General features: G+C 34.8%; 1 long non-coding RNA gene across 1 annotated transcript in view; it reads right to left on the reverse strand.

Moving 5' to 3' along the window:
- Window positions 1–8,239, reverse strand: part of LOC106545245 (uncharacterized) — a 109,145-nt gene extending 100,906 nt beyond the window's left edge. The window contains exon 1 of the long non-coding RNA XR_015696241.1: window positions 8,043–8,239. This is a non-coding gene — a long non-coding RNA (uncharacterized LOC106545245). The remainder of the gene's footprint in view (window positions 1–8,042) is intronic.
- Between the last annotated feature and the right edge of the window lie 12,923 nt (window positions 8,240–21,162).

A 21,162-nucleotide genomic window follows, 5' to 3' on the forward strand; every position in this document is an offset into this window, starting at 1 on the left:
ACAGTGATGAGAATCTTACATGCACAAAGATAGAGGGACATTAATTCTTGCAATGGAAAAATGGGTGGTAAAGGTGACGGAACTGGCAAAGAAAATTGAGTGTACTAATTAAAGAGAACATTCGATATCCAGTTTTGCTTCCATTGGAATCCACTTCTGAATTCTGTACTCGAAACTGACAAAATGAAATAGTCATTATTGCAATCCAAAGCCTTGCATAGAATATTTATTTATTTGTATCTTGCCCTTATTATTTTTACAAACAACTCAAGACAGTCAACATATCCAATATACCTTTCTCCCCCATTTCCCGATAACCCCTTCATCCTGTAAGATAAGTGTGACTGGCCCAAGGTCACCTAGCTGGTTTTCACTCATGGTTTTCTGCTTTCTAACTTGGTGCCTTAACCATTATATCAAACCTGCCTTTGTATTCTAGATGTATTTATTGAGTAAATCTATACCATCTATGCTGAGAGAAAAATCAGAAAAAAAGAGAAAGAGAGCTACAGAATCAAAAAGTATGAAAGATGCTAAAGAAATAAAGGATATAAAAGGTGTTGCGGAAAAGACAAGAAGGAGCTTGGGAGGAACAGATAGTTGGAAACTCCAAACAGAATCAGGCAAGCTGACCTCCTGTTCCCCACCCCTTATAAGCCAGTGTGATGTCGTATAAAATTTTATAAAACTTATTTTTATAATCTTCAATGTGGAAAACACCTGCGCACCAAAATGCCTCTACTTATTTGTCTATCTAACAGACTTGGATCCCTCCCCCCAGAAGCCACTATAGTGTCTATAGCATTCATACTTTTTTTCTCTATCCCAAAAGGTCTAAAACTTTTTTTTTACTTTCCCATTGTTATCTATGGCTTAGAATGTCAACCACAGTTTCAGAAAATGAGGTAAACAGAATATTTATCCATGGATCTAAGGCCAAACGGTGGCATATCTGAGCTAATGAAGGGAGTGCCAACAATATTTTTCTATATATAGTCTGTAATTACTAAGACCAAATTTTATACAAGCAGCCATTCCTTTCAAAGTATTATTGTATGTCTTTTTTTATCAGTGGTGCCCTTTAACTTATCCTTTTATGTCCAATATTATGTTCATAATTTCCTTTTATTTTTATTTCTTACTACAGCAGAATTAAATTAGTCACTGTACTAACAAAGTGCTGATTAGGGCATCAGCTTAATTGAGGTTCTTGAATTCTTGAGAAAAAGGAGTATATGTATTAATCAAATGGGATTGTTTGATAACATATTCAGATATTTTATATTAGCAATTACTGATAGAACTATGCATTTTTCAGAATGTACAGTCAAATATTATACTTCATTCAATGTCCTTTAGCCAAAACTATTTTTAATGTATAAAAATGGATGCTGTCTTTTATGCTCAATACCACACCACAAGTTACATATAAAAAAGAAACTGTTAAAAAGAAGTATGTTTCTTTAAAAAAAAACGGGATATAAATGAAGTGAAATAGTTATTTTTGTTCACTTGGCAGACACCTAAGAATAATTTGAATGGTGAAGAGTTCTTCAGTTTGCTACATTACATTCAAATCCACTTCAGACTGAATTAAACAGGTGGCATACCACCTGTACATAATGATTAATTTTGCCGATGTAATAATTTATGTGAAAATGCTTATCGAACCCTGATCACTTCACATCTGCTACTAAAGTTGTATCTACTCTTGGGCAATGCATTTTTATCAAGTATAATTTGGGATAGTTGATAACAGTTGATAATTATTACCAAGAGAAACATTTAAAAATAAAATACCTCTTACGGGAAAGTAATAGATATTCCTATAAATTATGTTTTCTCAGTCTGTTGATGCAAAGGTAGTTTACTTGATCAAGAAACTGTAAGTATTAAGAGCATTCTAAATAGACATTCTAATATGGACCTTACTGAGATACCATAATATGGTTTTTCATAACCAGATACTCTTCACAGGTGTCAAATGAGAATTACAGAACCTGTAGCCACATCAATCCAAAGAGGATCAAGCCGGGAAGCTGTCGTACATAAGTGATTTATTCTGATTACTAAAGAAATTAATTTTAATTTATTTATTTTATAAATTTATAGACAGCTTTCTGACAAATATGACTTACTGTTTCAACAAACTTAAAAAGACAAAACAATAAAGAAATTTTAAAAAATAATTAAAAACTCCAACCTGTGGGAGAGTGTACTCAATTTTCCTAACAATATAGCTACCTTGCAGGTCCATACTCATTTTGCTGGATCCCACGTCAGATGGCAAAACCATCTTGATTCTGGGAATTTGAAGCTAGAATACTTTCTATCGTGTGGATCTGCAAGGTTTCATCTTCCCTAATCTGTTATCATTTAGAAAGTGTAGCCAATAAAGTTATCCAAAGAATTAGAATCAAATATTATCTACATGTATGCTACATTCAGTCCTGCCCCCTTTTATTTAGTCCAGTTGAAACAATGAAAATCTTAAATAATGGTCTGAGTTCAGAAATGAACTGGACATAAACTGGTGTTTTATATCTTTCCCCAATATAGTTTCCTCCTTTGCCAATGTCAAATACTATATTTGGGACAATTCAACCTGATGGACTAATGTAAAGCAATTGCTATATTCCCTTTTAGAAATGCTGTTGCTACCAGGAAAGACTTTATGGAAATGTTAGACTGCTTCATGGTTACATGCAATTAAGCAGCTTTATTGTGTTCTAGTAGCAACTATTCTACATTTTCTAAATAACATAAAATCAGGCACCATATTAGGGTCATGATAATATTAGGATTACACTATGGAAGACAATGAAACATTTAGCAGATTTTACTAATTTTTTCAAATGCCCAAGACAGAAGGTAAAGCCATTCCAACATTCAACTATCTAAATTGTGGATCCTCTATTTGAACTTGTTAATTTACATTTAAAAATAGTGCTAAATTTGATTACTCCTTTGAACTTAAGGCAATATCAAATGCATCTCCTCCTACCCCATAGCACATTGATTGATATTTCAATCGAAATATAGTTGTCAGTTATCCAACAAGTGCACTAATTCATAGTAATGAAATTATCTCCAAACACAAGTCAAGATGCTGACTTGCTTTTAAAGCTGAACGTTGCTCATAACTTGAAGAATTACCTTCTCCAGCACTGCACTATTTGAACATTTTAGAATTAATCACAGTTGCCCCTCCCATTGGAAGAGGAAAGTTACTCCCTACTTACAGAAAGCTGTTCCCAAGGAGATTAATCTACTTCTTCTGAAAAAGTTTATACATTGACATATTTAGGGATTTTAAGTGTTTCTGTAATATTTTAATTTGCTTTTCATTTTATTATTCTTTATATCTGTTATTTTTAATTTACAACCAAATAAACACTGATAATATATTAAAGAGGTGCCAATAAATGAAATAATTTTATTTATAAAATAAAGACATGTAATATATAGCTCAATCCCTTGAAATATTCCCTGCACAAGTTCAATCACAAATAGTGAGCAGCATTATACATAGGGTTCTAGATCTAAAGCTAATACATCTAGGGATTCATCACATACCATGCTCAATATTTTAAAATTATTCTGTTATAATGCAAAATAAAGGAAGAAAGTCTATCTTTGGACTTATGACAGATGATGATGATAGATAGATAGATAGATAGATAGATAGATAGATAGATAGATAGACAGACAGACAGACAGACAGACAGACAGACAGACAGGATAGAGATGAGTGGGTGGGTGGATGCTAGGCAGACAGACAAATGTACATGAATTCTATTTTGCATACAAATATATTATTACAAAAAGTAGATTCACATCTTCTGGAGATTTTGTTACTTTCAGTTAGACAGTGATTTACATTTTTTAACCATCTTGAATAAAAATAATAGCTTACAAGTTAAATTACAGACAGCCCTGGGAATCCACTTTGAAAAAAGCAGTGTGTTTTTGAATTGAGGTCCATAAGGAATCCTCCTGCGGAGCCCTAAGTAATTTTCTTAATTTTTGAACTGCACATTAAGCACATCGTCAGCTGTTGTAAATGCATAACCAACAACAAACCATTATGTATCTTTCATCTAATTACACAGGCTTATTATACACCTGTACCAATGTAGCAAGTATGTATAATAGTTGTCGTTTTCTCTATGAAAACAGCTTCAGTAAATGTACTGAAGGTACATTTAAGGTATAGTCAATCCAACTTAAGGAACAATTTTGACTTCATGCAACACCGCAAATTATAAAACATGTTCATACTACATTAGCCTAGATATGCACTTCTTTACATTAATCTCTTTTTTGTAAGCGTTTATCAGTCTCATAAGCAACTAAAAAAAACAATTTATATTTGGTGGATGATTATTGCCAGTTTGTAGATTTGCTTTTTTTTAAAAAGGACATTGAATGCCCCATCTAAAAAAGAAACAATGTTGCTGTGCTTTCATAGAGAATTGTTTATGGCAACTCACAGCAAGAAAAACAGATGTATTATTTACAGCTATTTGATAGTACAGATTTATTTTAGATTTCATTTTTAGGTATATTCTAATACTTACATTTATATCACTATGGACAACAGGTTGATCTTCATTTCTTTTCATCCTTATGAATTATATGCCTATAGGCTATGCAAAGGTTATTGTTTCTAAAGCGTGAGTTATACCAGCCTACGTGTACCAATTTTTCTGAGAAAAGGGGAATTAATTTTGGATAGCTTTGTTTGGTCAGTGGACGTTTTATACGCCATGATGGGGTATATCAACTACTCCAAAAACAGGACTTGGGCAGAACTAACCAAAAACCAATACCAGAGTTTCCAAGACTGAGTTGGGGATACCACAGAAATACAGTATCAAAATTAGAATTCAGCAGCATAAATTTAGCTGAATTTTCAGGATTCAAGCAGGCTTTTTAAAATAGGGATTTATGTAGATTTATGTACACTGGAAAAATGTTTGCTGGTCTATGACAATAATCAAGATTTGATGTTGATTTGATTTGATGCAATTCTGATTTGATTTCAGCTTAATTTGATTTTGATTTCCCTTCTCCCAAGAGGATCAAAATTACCAATTAAATTGGTTTCCGAGTTTTGAATCATTTTCAGCAGAGAAACAAGAGCTCCCACTCATATCAAAAGGGAAAAAAAATAGAAGAATAAAAATTGTCATCAACTCTTATCACTCTTTTTAAAGACTTCTCAAATCACTGTTTCTTCTTGCAACTGTTAAAGCCCTGATTTGTGGACCCTAATCTTTCAAATACTGTGTAACCCACCATATACCTTTTCTTCCCCATATTAGAATTCAATTAATTCTATTTTATAATTGCCATTATGTTATTTAAATACTAAAAACCTAGTATTAAATATGCATTAAACTTTTCTTATGATAGCAAGATTAAAATTAATTTGAACCCATTATACCAGATAAGCCATTCATATCCTCTCTCTTCCTATGGGAAAAGTTGAGGTTACACCATGAAAGACAACACATGTTATGATGAACATAATCCTATTATCATAATGGAAATAATACTATTACAAAGGAATAAACAACAAATGGTGCATGAAGTCCTCTGAAAATTAAAATCCACTTGGGACTCTCTAAGGGGATAGCACTAGTCTCTAACCTGAATTTGATAGTTTCTTGGGAAGTAAAATGCATATGGAAGTAAGCAATGTGTTCTAGAAAATTATCTCCAAATTAATACTACTATAGAATACACTTAGTTTCACAGAGAAGCAGGTGGCTGAAAATTGGAAACTGCATAATTTTGTTCTTAGAAATACTTTAAAATAGGATGCAGTTTTTAGAAGTTAAAATATTGTACAGTATTTGATATCTGTTTATTGGTATAGAAGGCAGCCAATACATTCTGCACCGTGGAAATTCCCAAACTGCCATTTCATTGTTTTATACTCTATGATTTATCATGGAAAATGTCCAGAAAGGAATTTGTTTAAAACCGAACTGGCCCAAAATCACACAATTTATTTTTCTTTTCTTATTTTGTAAATTATTGTATCTTCTTCGGCCATTTTTCTTTTAATGAAATATCTCCCTTAGCCTTGTTAGTGACAATTGTGCCATGTGGGACAATGGAATATTGTTTTGAGAGGCAAATCCCCATAAGTCAACCCAACACTAAGATGTAACAGGGCTGTAAAAATCTGGAGAATGCCTAGATGGCAACAAAGAGATATAGGAAACTCTAAATCTTCCCTATTTTTGAAACCTAAGTTTCATAGACCTAATATCTGAGCATCTAATTTTCACCTTAGAGAAGAATGAAATAAATTAATGGGAAATAATACTATTAATGGCTATTTGTTAAGGTGCTTATTTCATCAGTATTGGAGACAGGATGTCTTTGAAGAACACAAATGAGAAAGTCTACTAGTAAATATATGTATTTTTCCCCTTTCATATATTCAATTTTGAGAAAAGAATATTGAACTAGATAGGACTTTGTGTGGATCTAATATAGCCCTCATCTTCCTTCTTACACATATTTAGAACTACTGTACAAGGATTTATTATAAACCAAAAAATAACTAATAAGTTCCTGGTTTTAGGGAAACGCTTGTTTGTATATGTAATATCTTACAAATTAGTAAAAACTAAGAAACACTTAATTCTTCTAAGCACAACAATAAATTTTGCGCATTTCAGTTCATTGCTTGGGGCATGTTAAAATTAGATTGCTAATGGTGAAGATGAAACAGAACAATTATTTTCAGGACTCATATATTTGTTTCTCTCTTACCCTCACAAAAAACAACTCATCAACTGGGAGTCAAAGTGACTGACTATGATGTCTTTTCAATGTTATCCAGATATGTCTTAGAAATAGGTCCCATTGAGTTCCATCTAGCTTGCTTCCAAATCTTCAAGAAGTAAGTCAATAAGTATAGAATTGCAATTCTTTAAAAATGTCTCTTATACAATTGAAGAAAGCATACAAAAACAATTAATTTTTAATGTTTTTGTTCCAATTGTGCTTATAAAGCTTGTGAACAGATTTTTTTCTTTTTTTGCTATTTTTCAAGCTACAGAATTACAGCTCAATAGTAGTAATGCCATATTCTAAAGATGGCATGGTTAAGATATGGCACTTGTAGAAAGTAACTTACTTAACATACTTAACAAATAACTATGTTATATCCTTAATATTCTCTTTGCAATTCTGGTGACATGCAGACAACAACACATATGTTACCTGCCTTATGTGCCCTGATCAGTGTACACTCATGAAAGCCAACAAAATGCGATTAATGTTGCTGGTTTCGGGGCAATATTTGTTTAATTTGTACATATTTTAATCTTGCACTTTATGTTTTAAATTTTATGTGATATAATATGCTGTATTTTAATTATGATGCTTCTGACATGAATAAAAAAACGAACAACCCTTAATATTTTTATACCATCCATAGAAATAATTCCATTGAAGTAATTCCTATTTTAAAAAGCCAGTATTATATTGCAGGCACTAACTCTCAATCAAAATAATCAAATTCTGCATATAATTATTTCAAATATGTTAAATGTATATAGAAATATATTACTGAAATCAGTCTATGATTAAATGTTAATAAATTGCATTTTAAAGATGAAGCAAAGATCAAATAAAATGGACATTATTCTTTATGAATATACTCATTTCCAATAGATGGAGGTATACTGTAACATCTTTATGCATAAACAGAATAACTTTGCGAGCATATTGTTTGTTTGGAATCACTATCTTTTAAATTTTGGGTTTTGAAAGATATATTGTATCATCTACAAGCAAAAGTTAAAAGCTTAGATTTTTTCCCCTTGTTCTCTTTGGTAATATTTTGTATACAATATAACTAATATTGTCTTTTTACTTTTCAGCAAAATGTCTGTCAAATTATATTTTACATTTTTTTTAAAAAAAAATCCTTTGTTTTCAATATTAGTAAATCACAATGACCACACAGACACAAACATCACAAACACAATTGCAAACACAGCTACATATACCTTTACCTTCTGAGATGTGATGTGTCTATTTTTTCCTGCTGGGTAAGGTTTGTCCTTGACGTTAGCAATATATTACAACCTGTTGTTCGTGCTTTTATGTGTAACTGTGTACTTGTACTCTCAATTTCCTATAGGATTTTCAAGATCAGGGAATTGCAGGGTTGTCTTTAATAATTCTGTTGCAACAACTGACATATGATTGCAACAGCGTGCCTTAGGCTTCATACATATGAAATGGGAAAACAGAAATTATACTTGTCCATTATTATACTTTAAACTACAAACACATACACAAGCCTTATTGTTGCCTAGAACAAATGTCAAATTGTCAGTTTTGATATCTTCTCTTTCATATTCCTTTTGTGAAACAGGTTTTGGGCTGCTACCTACTAATTAGTTAAACAGAGGCTTTAAAAATAACCCACATTTGAATATTTAAATAGTTAAAAGTTTTGCAATGCCCATATTTCTCTAATCATCATTAGCCATTGTTATGAATATTCGAATCTCCAAGACAGACTTAATTTTTCTGAATTGCTCAGCCATATAGATATCTAAGCATTTGTAGCAAGTCAGTGTCATCTTTAACCAATTTCATAGACATGTTATGAAGCTAAATATTCCCTTAGTTTGGTTGGATAAAGGATGTTCATATTTAAAACTATGTTTTCCCTCAAAACAACTATGCAGGCATTACTATGACAATTCATTTTTGTCTATGAATAGCCAAATAAAATTGGAATCAGATACAGCTGTTTCCTTGAATTACTTTTAAGACTTAAAGAAGTTTTTTTGATATAAATATTATATTATTATTATTATTATTATTATTATTATTATTATTATTATTATTATTATCATCATCATCATTCATTGCACAGTCAGCCAGTTGTTCATACTGGATTTTTAACTACATTTTGTCCAAATTATTATTATTAGCTTTTCTGCTATTTAAGTGAGATGTTTCAATTTAAGTGACTGCTTTTGATACAACCTTAAATCTAGACAGCTGCCTTAGTAGCTTATAATGAAGACTTAAAATATTGTATTGTGTTACTCTGTCTAACCTCTTTCTTTTCTTAGTACTCTCCAAGTACTAAGTCTTTGAGTTATGGTACTGTTTCTAACTAGAAAGAAACAGTCTTTCTGATGATAAATACTGGATTTGCAGCTCTGTGACCTATAGTCACCCAGAAAGGGTATTTATTGCTTCATCCAGCCTCCACTATAATACTAGCTTCTAATTAATGCCACCTAAATCTACAGTAATGCCACAAAGAGAGACTTATGAATATGCTTTTGCATGATATTATTCACAAGTAGAAAGCCTCTTGAAAACTTTCCAACTTTATGACATAAAATTTGACAGAGACTCACTAGAGGACCATTTTAAAAAAAACAGATTCATAATGTGCTATTGTAAGCTTTTAATTTTAGCATTTTTTAAAAGTTTTTTAAAAATAATTATTTTAAGGGGGAAAATTATGATTGACTGAATTATTTTCAGTCGAGGCAACGAATATGCTTATTTTAAAAAATCTTAATTTCACCTCAATTTTTTAAGGGAGAATGTGTACATTTGGTAATTTTCAAATGGATCAGTAATATCAATACTGTTCATGTTTGTTTGTTTTTAATTCATATTTTTAATTTATACCATTTAGAGTTTCAAGAAATCTCACAATAAGCAATACTATCAACAAATTACAAACTGTATGATTATAAAATCACCATCTAAAATACATTGATTTACATATTCACTAATGCTATGAGCTAAGTAGCTGTTTAACTCAATTAAAATAAATGAATATATAAATAAAATAACTATTTTAATTTAGCATATGATTTGAAACCATTATAAACACATTGATATGAATGTTGCATAAACCAATTTAATTGATTTTTTGCAGGAAGAAATTATCTACATCAATATTACCATTTATTTTTAGGATACATATATCTTTTATATTTTAGCTGAATATCTGCTTTTTGTCAAACTAGAAATTACTTATTACACAATTGTATCCATATTGAAGAGAACTGTTTTTGTTCTTTTTTATGTTGTTTTCATTTTTTTTCTTGTAGGTTTCTTTTTAAACATTTTCCATTGTTCCCCCTTTCTGCTTTTTCCTGTTTTGCATAATTGCCTTTTATCTTTGAGAATTAAAAATTAATTTTAAAAAAACAATGACAATTAAGATTTTGCTAGAATCAAAATCTAGGGCCCTACAAGACTCTAGAGATCAAAGGTACCAGTAGAGTGAAGGGGAGGTATCACAGATGTGAATAAGGAAGTTGGGACTTCAATTGCGTGACTACAAATACAGTCCTCGACTTATAACAGTGACTTATGACCATTGCAGTATCTCCATGGTCACAAAATCACAATTTAGAGTTTAGAGTTTTTTTAGAGTTTTATTTGGCATCTATAGGCCGCCCTTTTCCCTGAGGGGACTCAGGGCGGCTTACAACTCATGGGAGGTAGTGCAAGAGAAACATAAAGTGTGAATAAAATAAAATAAAACAGTAAAACACAACATTCATTCAGCATTCGGGCGGGGCGGATTAGGATATTATCCCCAGGCCTGACAGGATAGCCAGATCTTGAGGGCTGTGCGGAAGGTCTGGACGGTGGTGAGGGTACGAATCTCCACGGGCAGATCGTTCCAAAGGGTCGGAGCTGCTACTGAGAAGGCTCTCCTCCGCGTAGTCGCCAGTCGGCGGCTTGGCAACAGGTTTATATTTATGACCGTTGCAGTCTCCTTGGGTCATATGATCAGCTTGTGTGACCTTCTGACAAGCAAAGTCAATGGGGAACCTAGATTCACTTAACAACTGTTACTAACTTAACAAATGCAATGATTTACTTAACAATTGTGGCAAGAAAAGTCGTAAAATGGAGCAAAATTAACTTAACAAATGTTTCACCTAGCAATAAATTTTGGGCTCAATTATAGTCATAATGTGAGGACTATCTGTACCATTTTAGTTTCTATAAACTTCCCCTACAAATTTCCCTCCAGCAAGCTCTCTAATTGTCACCAGTTCTGATTGGATCTGTTATTTCCATTTCTGAAAAAATGAAGTAAGGCAATTGGCCAGGTCCAGTATGTTGTGAACTTAGATCTGTAACTAATGAAGCTGCTAAAGCAGGAACGGGGCTCAAAACTGTTATTACCTCAATGGAGATTCGGTTACTTTCCAAACCTATCAAGAATACAACCAAGGGTCCATTGCCTAGGAAGGAAGAAGAAAAAAAATACTAGAATTAAAAATCTGAAGCATAGTTCATATTCAGATTTTGACTTCTGCGGCTAAATGGCAAATATTCTGTGAATTTGGCTTCATTTTTGTCTTCAACAAACAGACTAATTTGCTGACTCATGTCTTGGAGTCTTCTGCCAAATCATCCCATTCCTGAATAAAGAGTTCAGTGTCTAGAGATCTGAGAGTTACAGCTAGGTAGAAAATTAAATTCAAAGCCCAAATTAATAGAATAGATTTAATTAAAGCATATTATTTATTTGTTTATTAACATGGATGGGAGATAAACTTGAGATAACAAAATGCAATAAACCTGCATGGTAACACCTAGAAATGGCAACTTTTTTATTTTTAAATATCCCTGATCCTAGGATTAGAGAGTAAAGACTCAATTGACCTTGTGGGAAGGGGTTTCTTTTGGAATATCATCCCGCTTAAAAGTAGGGATTTTAGCTGAGTTCTCTGTCTACAACTGACTCTTGGCACTGAATTTTATTCTTAGACATGATATTTCTGTTTGATTATGTCTTTCTCATAGTCTGATTCATGGAATGAGTACAAGTTTGGTTTCTCATCTGATCTTCCATACTTAATACTAGGCAGATGAGGTAAAATTGTGTTATGCGAGACCCAAGAGGAATGATGTTTGACTGAATAGATAATATTTGGCTATATGGCAAAATGGCTGTCCAGTTGTGCCTCCTTTTGTTACGTTAAATGAATAAAGTACTCACAACTAAAACATATTCACTACTAATGTTTAACTCTATAGTAAAGTATCAATGTTTAAACTTACTATACGGTTTTTCTTTATACTTGGCTTTCCAAAATGTTCAAAGTACAACCAAATATCATTCTTCTATAATGATAAAGTTTAAATTATAGAAAACCTTAGGAATCCCAATAGTTAATTTAATTCAACTTTCTTAATAAAATTCAAAACTATATATTATTTTTACAATCTGTGTCACACAGTTTGAAACCATGTAATTTTTGAGGTATTTTATAATTTGCAAGGCAAATAACAACAATGCCTCCTGTCTTTTAAAAACTTTCTTGCTGCTAAATAAACAGCCATGACTTTGTCACAATTACCACAGTAAATCTTTTGAGTGAAGGTATTTAATTCAACTACAAAGCTTTCCTTTATTTTATCATGCAAGTTCAAATCATGTTGCCCATTCCTCCAACTGAAGGACACTCACTGTGGCCTATTTACAAAGTTTACCTGCTTAAAGGAATAATAAAAGAGCAGGAGTTTTCAGGCAACCTTTTCTCGTGGTAGTAACAGATTAAACTGACATGTCATTCTCTGAAAGGAATATGTATCTGAGTATACAGAACGTTACTCTTTATTTAGAGGTTAAATTGGGGCATAACAAAAAGTGTGGACAGAAAAATGGCTATATATTACTCTCTCTGTATGTCTCTCTCTCGCTCTCTCTCTGTGTGTGTGTGTGTGTGTGTGTGTGTAAAAATTCAAGGTTAAATGCAACTCTCTTACTCATACACAGCCCTATGAAATTAAAGTGCTTTTACTTGAAAATATCTGGTCTTCTTTTCTTCATAAAGAAATTATCACTGCATCCGTTGCTACACCGGCAAGATCCCACCACTGCCTCTAATCATCTTTGCTGTTGTTCTCTGCATTCTTTCCAGAGTTTCAACATCTTTTTTATATTTTGGTGATCAAAACTGGATGCAATATTCCAAGTGTGGTCTTACTAAGGCATTATAAAATGGTACTAACACTTCACATAAATTTGGTTCTATGATTCTAGGGTGAATAGCTAACATTATTCCTTTCTTGTGTTGGGCAACACAGCTGCAGACTTATATTTGCTGCTAATTAATGCAGCTGGAAAGAAATTTCCAGGTTCACAACTCCCAGAGTGACTTTCCTTACTACACAGTGGAGATGTTGTTTAAGTGTACCTACATCATATGGTTTATATCTTGTTTCTCAGCCAAACCTCCATTTTAGCATATGATACAGTTCCATTTGTAAAGGTAAACGTTATGAGACAGCATATGCCACAGAGAGTTACCATGGGGTAAGGTTTCAAAGCTTCAACTTGTGAACTGGAACATCAATAAGGTAAAGGTAAAGGTTTCTCTCACACATCTGCTAGTCGTTCCTGACTCTAGGGGGCAGTGCTCATCTCCGTTTCAAAGGCGAAGAGCCAGCACTGTCCGAAGATGTCTCCGTGGTCATGTGGCCGGAATGACTAAATGGCAAATGTGCACGGAATGCTGTTACCTACCCACCAAGGTGGTTCCTATTTTTCTACTTGCATTTTTACATGATTTCAAATGGTTAAATTGGCAGAAGCTGGGACAAGTAACGGGAGCTCACTCCATTACATGGTGCTAGGGATTCAAACCACCGAACTGCCAACCTTTCTGATTGACAAGCTCAGCGTCTTAGGCACTGAGCCACTGGAATATCGATACTGAGCCTCAAGAAGAAAAGAAGCATAAACATATCCAAAAAACTATTGGGTAGCATATTGGCAGAGTCAAAATTGGGCCAGATGGATTCATACCCTAAGCTGCCCGAACATCTTGCTAAAATGAAACAAGTAAATAAACCTTTTACCTAAATATGCTTCCATGTATTTCACTTTCTTTATAAACCTTATATATGAACCTTGCCAGATTAAGCATTGCTTGTATAAACTACTGTATATTATTTAATATGCAGGGAACTTATTAATTCTACACTCATAGCCTGCTATTATTTTAATGTGATTGTAAATGCATCAAATCCAACACATGAATTAGGTATTTTACTGTTATTACATTACATATTATTACATTACTATTATTAAATAATAATACAATATACATTTTGAAAACAGCTTATATTCTTTTCTTTGTAGAACTTCTTATTGTGGAAATTAAATAGTTCATACATTAAAACTAAACTGCACTATAGAAGTATAAACATTCAAAAAATTCATATGAATACACCCAGATGGCTTCATTAGGATAAAGGGATTATTGTGACTGGCAAATGAATTAAGATTCAGCATTTAAAAGAACCATCAACAAGTGTTATAGTGATATCTGCTTGACTCAGATCTAAATACATTACTAAATATTGTAGGTAAAATGTAATCTTTGCTAAAAGAAATAGGATCACTGCAATTGAATCAGGATTTAGCCATTATAGTTTCTAGAATTCCATTGCCAGCATGATGATACTAGTAAATTCTATTAGGTGCAGTATGACATACGGTATTTTTGGGAGAATAACACCTTTTTTCCTCAAAAAAGCAGCTGAAAATCTGGGTGTGTCTTATAAACCGAATACAGCATTTTTTGCCTCCTGAAGCCCGCCCTTTCACCAAAATGGCTATCCATACCCTTATGGAGGCTCCCCCCCCCCGCGGGCTGGGGGGGACAGAAATGAGCAAAAGACGGGCCCCATTTTTGCCCCTCCAGCAGCCCTCTATAAGCCTTCATAAGGCTATGCATGCAATTTTTTAAACAAAAAAATGGACCGTTTTTTGCTCATTTTTGCCCTCCCAGGAGCACTCTGCAAGCCCCCCTCCAGGCTATTCACGCTTTTTAAAAAAAAAGAAAAATGGGCCTTTTGGGGAAGTTTGCAGAGTGCAAAGCTCTTTAATTGATTGATGAGAATTACATTGATCAAATGCTGTGCCAGCAGAAACTAAGTCTTAGGTGCTGCAGTTTGTCAGCAATTTCCTCCTCCCGCACATGGATAAGTACACCTGGAAACATCTACCTACCTATCTACCTACTCTCTCTCTACTTACCTACCTACCTACTGTATTTCTCTCTCTCCCTCTACCTACCTACCTACCTACTCTCTTTCTCTACCTATCTACTGTATTTCTCTCTCTTTCTCTCTCTCTATCCCTCTACCTACCAACCTACCTACTTTCTCTCTTCCTCCCTACCTATCTACTGTATTTATCTCTATTTATCTCTCTCTCTATCCTTCTACCTACCTACACACTCTTTCTTTCTCCCTACTGTATTTCTCTTTCTCTCCCTTTTATCCCTCTATCTACCTACCTACCTACTTTTTTTTTAAAAAAAAAGCCTCTTCAAAACCTTGGTGGGTGTTATACTCTGGTGCGTCTTATACTCCGGTGTGTCTTGTACTCTGAAAAATATGGTATTTAGCAAATGCCAAGCTGGCAAAGACTCGTTGACAATAAATATTTGCAGGAACAAGTTAAGCCGGGGTGGCGCAGTGGTTAAAATGCAGCACTGCAGTTCAGCAGTTTGGCTGTTCAAATCCCACCAGGCTCAAGGTTGACTCAGCCTTCCATCCTTCCGAGGTGGGTAAAATGAGGACCCAGATTGTTGTTGGGGGCAATATGCTGACTCTGTAAACCGCTTAGAGAGGGCTGAAAGCCCTATGAAGCGGTATATAAGCCTAACTATTGCTATATCAAAAATGGAAAGTAGATATCCTTGTACAATAAACTATATAGCTTTTTTTTACAAATATAATTCCTTTATTATATTAATGTATGTATTGCCTAATGAAAAAATAATTATTTATATTTAAATTTTAAATTTGTTAATTATATGACCATCACAGTTGGTCAATTGACAGATAACCCAATTTGATTTCAATAGTATAACACTCGTTTGTCCTTCAGACAACAGGCTGCAGCTCTAATATTTATGTGTTCCATGGAGTACATTGGAACAATTTATATCTATTAGAGATTTAGTAAGACCTGAGCATAAGTGGATTTAATCAGACATGTAATTATTTTTATGCTTGCAATAAAAAATATGTATGTGAATTTATGGTTATTTGGCAATCAGGGGGAATCATGTTTATAAATGTTGAAACAGCTGCTAGCAACTCTGTGTTGAAAATCAAGGAAAACAGCTTTTAGTATTTACTAGTTAGGTAAGCTGTAAAAGAGACAGAGTCAATTTTAGTACTATCTTACAGCCGTTTGGAAAAATGCTGGGAATCTGACTGAAATTAGCAATATTATTTTTACTATGTATATTTCTACTTTAGAATTCAAAATGATTCTTATACTAATTATTAATGGATTTCTACTAAATCTCTGTTTATGTACTGTGGTGAACGTAGGGAAATTTCTGTGACATAGGGAAGTTTCTGTTTGGCTTGGTACCAATATAGGCAACTCTATTACTTGACTGTAGGGATAGATGATGTAAGCCCTTCAGAGTAGATGGATCTGCAGCAGTAGTGAAATTCAACTTTTTTTACCACCAGTTCAGTGGGCGTAACTGGGGAAGGATACTGCAAAATTTCCATTCCCAACCCACTCCAGGGGAAGGATATTGCAAATTCTCCATTGCCATCCCACTCCAGGAGAAGGATATTGCAAAATCTCTATTCCCAACCCACTCCAGGGGAAGAATATTGCAAAATCTCCATTTCTACCCCACTCCAGGAGAAGGATATTGCAAAATCTCTATTCCCAACCCACTCCAGGGGAAGGATATTGCAAAAATCTCCATTTCCACCTCACTCCAGGGGAAGGATATTGCAAAATCTCAATTTCCACCCCACTCCAGAAGGATATTGCAAAATCTCCATTTGCAACCCACTCCAAGGGAAGGATATTGCAAAATCTCCATTCCCAAACCACTCCAGGGGAAGGATATTGCAAAATCTCAATTTCCACCCCACTCCAGAAGGATATTGCAAAATCTCCATTTCCACCCCACTCCAGGGGAAGGATATTGCAAAATCTCCATTCCCAAACCACTCCAGGAAAAGGATATTGCAAAAATTTCCATTCCCAATGCACTCTGGGACCAGCCAGAGGTGGTATTTGCTGGTTCTCCAAACTACTCAAAATTTCCGCCACTGGTTCTCCAGAACCTGCTGAATTTCACCCCTGGTCTGTAGTGCTTTGTCTTTTTCTAGTTGTAACCTCAGCTCTGATTGACTACAGTGCCTGGCATGCCTCCTTCCGTCCAACAGGTTGTCACAACCCTGGATAGCCATTTTATCTCACTTGCTGAGGCCCCTGTTCTCCATTGGTCAGCAGTTGCTGTTTTTTAAACATATTTTTCAGTTAATTAGATAATGACCTGTCTGGTCAATGAACTCTCTCTCATTCTAGAGCCTCATGCTCCAGTCAACTCTTATATCTCCTAGTGAACCCTTTTAGTTTTTGTCCAGGTACAAGCACATTCCACGTTTCATTCCTCTATCTTTTAAAAACATTTAAGATGCATGGTAGAATTTTCTTTCTATGAAACTACCAGTTCTCCTTGACACAAAATTTGCATGGAGTCACAGAAGAACTAACGTGAAAGAACAACCCATTTCCTATTGTTTGGATTGAATCGAACAACATGGAACCATAGGGATAAAAAAGAAAGGGTTAGTACCACAGGAAATGACCTAGGAAAGTGGAGGTAAAGGCATCCACATGTGCAATAATCGGGGAAAGTAAAATAAGGCATGGGACTAACAAGGGGAAAATTCCTAAGAAGACAATAACAGGAGCACCTTGCAAGAATGAGAAAGGAAAGAAGAGTGGAATGACCAAAATCCTATAGTGCCGTGATCTGGACTGTTGTTATCCGATGCAATCCTGATTGGAATTTCTCAAACTGGTTTAAGAACTAGTTGGAAACAACACAGGAAGGGAGGAGCATAGGCTGCAGTGCAAAATTGCCCATAATTGCAATTTTCCTCTGGGGAAGGGCAATGCTGAACTGCAGCCAAAGATATTCGTCTGTATTGCTCCCTAATGTTCCTCAGGCTGGTTTTAAACATTTCGATCCAGATTGCAGTTGGATGGTGGCAGGGCTCAGTTGGGAATCGCTCTGGATTATGGCGACTGCAAGATCTGATTTATTATTCCTCTGCTTCATGCCCCTTTCTTACATACAGGGATGATAAAGCCCACTTTCTGGCTCTGGCATGGCTGGATATATCAGCACCTATCTTTTCCTTTCAGGAATTGTTTCCTCCTCATGAATCCCTATACATTTTGTTTGCTTTCCCAGATGTTTACACATCCCCTCACCACCTTATTTCATTCATATTTAGCGCACAGGTTCTTTCCTTTTATAGTACCATCATTATTCTGATGCTACAATGATCAAAACACAGGAATAGGTTACTCTTTTGTTCCGAAGTTCCACTGCAGAACCATAGGAAATCTATAGCAAGGGAAGACAAATGGCTTTATAAAATCAAACAGCATTCACTGACACTCTTCTTTGTAGTTTTAATCCAACATGCCTACACTGCATCTTAAAAATTTAGAGGGGAGAAAAAGAAAAAGATGCTTAGGTAAGGAGTCAGAGGGCAAACGGAGCATGCTTCAACCAACCTGGGTCAGAAACCGAAACAGTTGAAGTGATGAGTTTGGAAGTAGAAAAGATAGGAAAAAGTCATGGGTTTATGGCACCATTACTGAATCAACTGCAAGATAATAAAAAGAAGACTACTGCCAATCCATAGATAATTCAACAGAGCCTGGCAGCATGTAAGGAAATGGCTGTTGAAGGGAAGACATGAGCATGTGCTGTGGTTAGTCAGAGTTGAGTCTGTTATGAATCCGAAGAAAGTAGTAGCTCATGAGCTCAGAAGAGTTTTAGATGTAGAAAACAGTACTTTTACGCAGAATTTTAAAATAAAGGCAAGAGCATTTGCAATAGGCACGAATAGGTGAAGGATGATATTATACAATGCATGCTTACAATGACTATGAAAACAGACTAACTGATGCATACCCAGTGGCATATGTGTTGCAATTAGTATGGCCAATGCTAGTGTTTTGTTAACATTTTAATTGTTTGTGGCCCTGAAAAGGACCATTTAGGTAACCAAACATGATTACTAATATGAAATTGGCCAGCCCTCATTGCTTATCACGCTTCGGCATAGATTATATAAGCCTTTGCACGTGATCTTTGGTGACAATGTGGTGCCAGGGTGCAATAATGGATTCAATCAGCTCCTGCTTTGTCTTCTGATGTTTCTTGCTTATTTCGTAACCAATCTTGGCCCACAAGTTCTCAATTGGATTCAAATCCGGGCTCTAAGCTTGCCAATCCAGGAGTCAAACACCATGCTTTTTCATTCACTGCTGGATCAACTTGGCTCGATGACAAGGAACATTGTCATCCTGGAAGTAAAGTCCCTCCCTACAAGTTGCTGAGCTGAAGGAAGCATGATCTTTTCCAGTACTTCAACATACTGCTTGGAATTCATGATTCCCTGCATGATTTGTATCTGACCAATACCAGAAGCAGCAATATAGCCCCAGATCATCATGTGCAATGGATGCTTCACAGATTCAGGCAGTATGGCCTAAATTCTTCAGCTGGAAATCTTCTGACATACTTTTTGCACTGATTCCCAGGCAAATAGAAATTGTTCTCATCACTGTTTGTTGGTCCACTTGGCATACTTCTTGGCCCATGCACGTCGATGAGAGAGGTGAACTTCTGTGAGCAAAGTTTACTTCGAGCCCTGCAGCCTTTGAGCCCTCTGGCAAGCAGTCCATGATGCACCGTACTTGTGCACACTTTTACATCACATATTTTACCTCAAATTCTTGTAATTTAGGTGAGGTGAGCTTCCTGTCAGCCATCGAAATGTGTGGCAAAGCCCGATCTTGACGTTTTATCGACTTTCTTGGTCTTCCAGAGCAGAGCCTGTCATCAACTGAACCAGTTATTTGATATTTTTCAACCACTCTGCTCACTGTGGTGCAATGCAGTGGCACTCTCTTGGCTATTTCTGTACAGGAGTAACCCTCTTCATGAAGCACAATGATGCGATGCTGCTGCTCAGTGCTGGTGAAAGCAAAGGCCTTCATCCTTGCCCGCAACCAGAGCTAAATTAAATTTGTCGATGCTTTTCATGCCTATTTATAGTCAGAAAGTATGACAATATTGATTGGCTCATAGATTTCACCTCTGTGCATTTTGATTGGTCAGCCAAAGCTCACTGCTGTTTGGCTACTTTCAATTAAAGTTGTTCTTAATACAGATGGTCCTCAACTTACAACCACAATTGAGCCCAAAATTTCTGTCTCCCAGTAAGACAATTGTTAAGTGAATTTTACCCCATTTTATGACTTTTCTTACCACAATTGTTAAGTGAATCACTGCAGTTGTTAAGTTAGTAACACTGTTGTTAAGTGAATCTGGCTTCCCCATTGACTTTGCTTATTAGAAAAAGGTGATCACATGACCCAGGAATGCTATAATCATCATAAATATGAGCCAGTTGCCAAGGATCTGAATACTGATCATGTGACCATCGGGATGCTGCAATATTGTAAGTATGAAAAATGGTCATAAATCACTTGCTTTAGTCTCTTTAACTTTAAATGGTCACTAAATGAACTTTTGTATGTCGAGGACTACCTGTACTTAAAAATGGAAGGAAGGGGAAGATTAATCACTTCACCCTTTGCTGAATATCAACTCTGACAAATTCTACAATCTGATTCTTCTTTTTAGAATGGAGGCTTGAGGATTTTTCATATGTACTTAGTAGCTTACATTTATATCTATAAAGAAGCTTCAGATATTGTCACATAATGCAACAGTACAGCTACAAGTGTTAAGAGAGAATTTTTGAAATATATTTATACATAAGCAGAAGCTTATGATTATTTTATTTCTTACTGTTGTGTAGACCTGGGAGTGTGACACCTATTAAATCTATCTAGAGTAGTTTTCTACCTTTTCTAAAAGGTAGAGAAGTATTCCAATGAAATGGCAGAAAAGTACTTTTGAATGGCAGCCTATTCATAAGGAGAAATATGGCATATCTTATGAGAACACAGGTTTATTCTGTGTTTGGATTTGGATTTAATTTGAGAAATATTTCTCTAATCATGAAACTTCCCGTCCC

This window comes from Thamnophis sirtalis, unplaced genomic scaffold (assembly GCF_051295495.1).
Source record: "Thamnophis sirtalis isolate CommonGarterSnake01/CBP01778 unplaced genomic scaffold, rThaSir2_p1.2 scaffold_4, whole genome shotgun sequence".
NCBI classification, from domain to species: domain Eukaryota; kingdom Metazoa; phylum Chordata; class Lepidosauria; order Squamata; family Natricidae; genus Thamnophis; species Thamnophis sirtalis.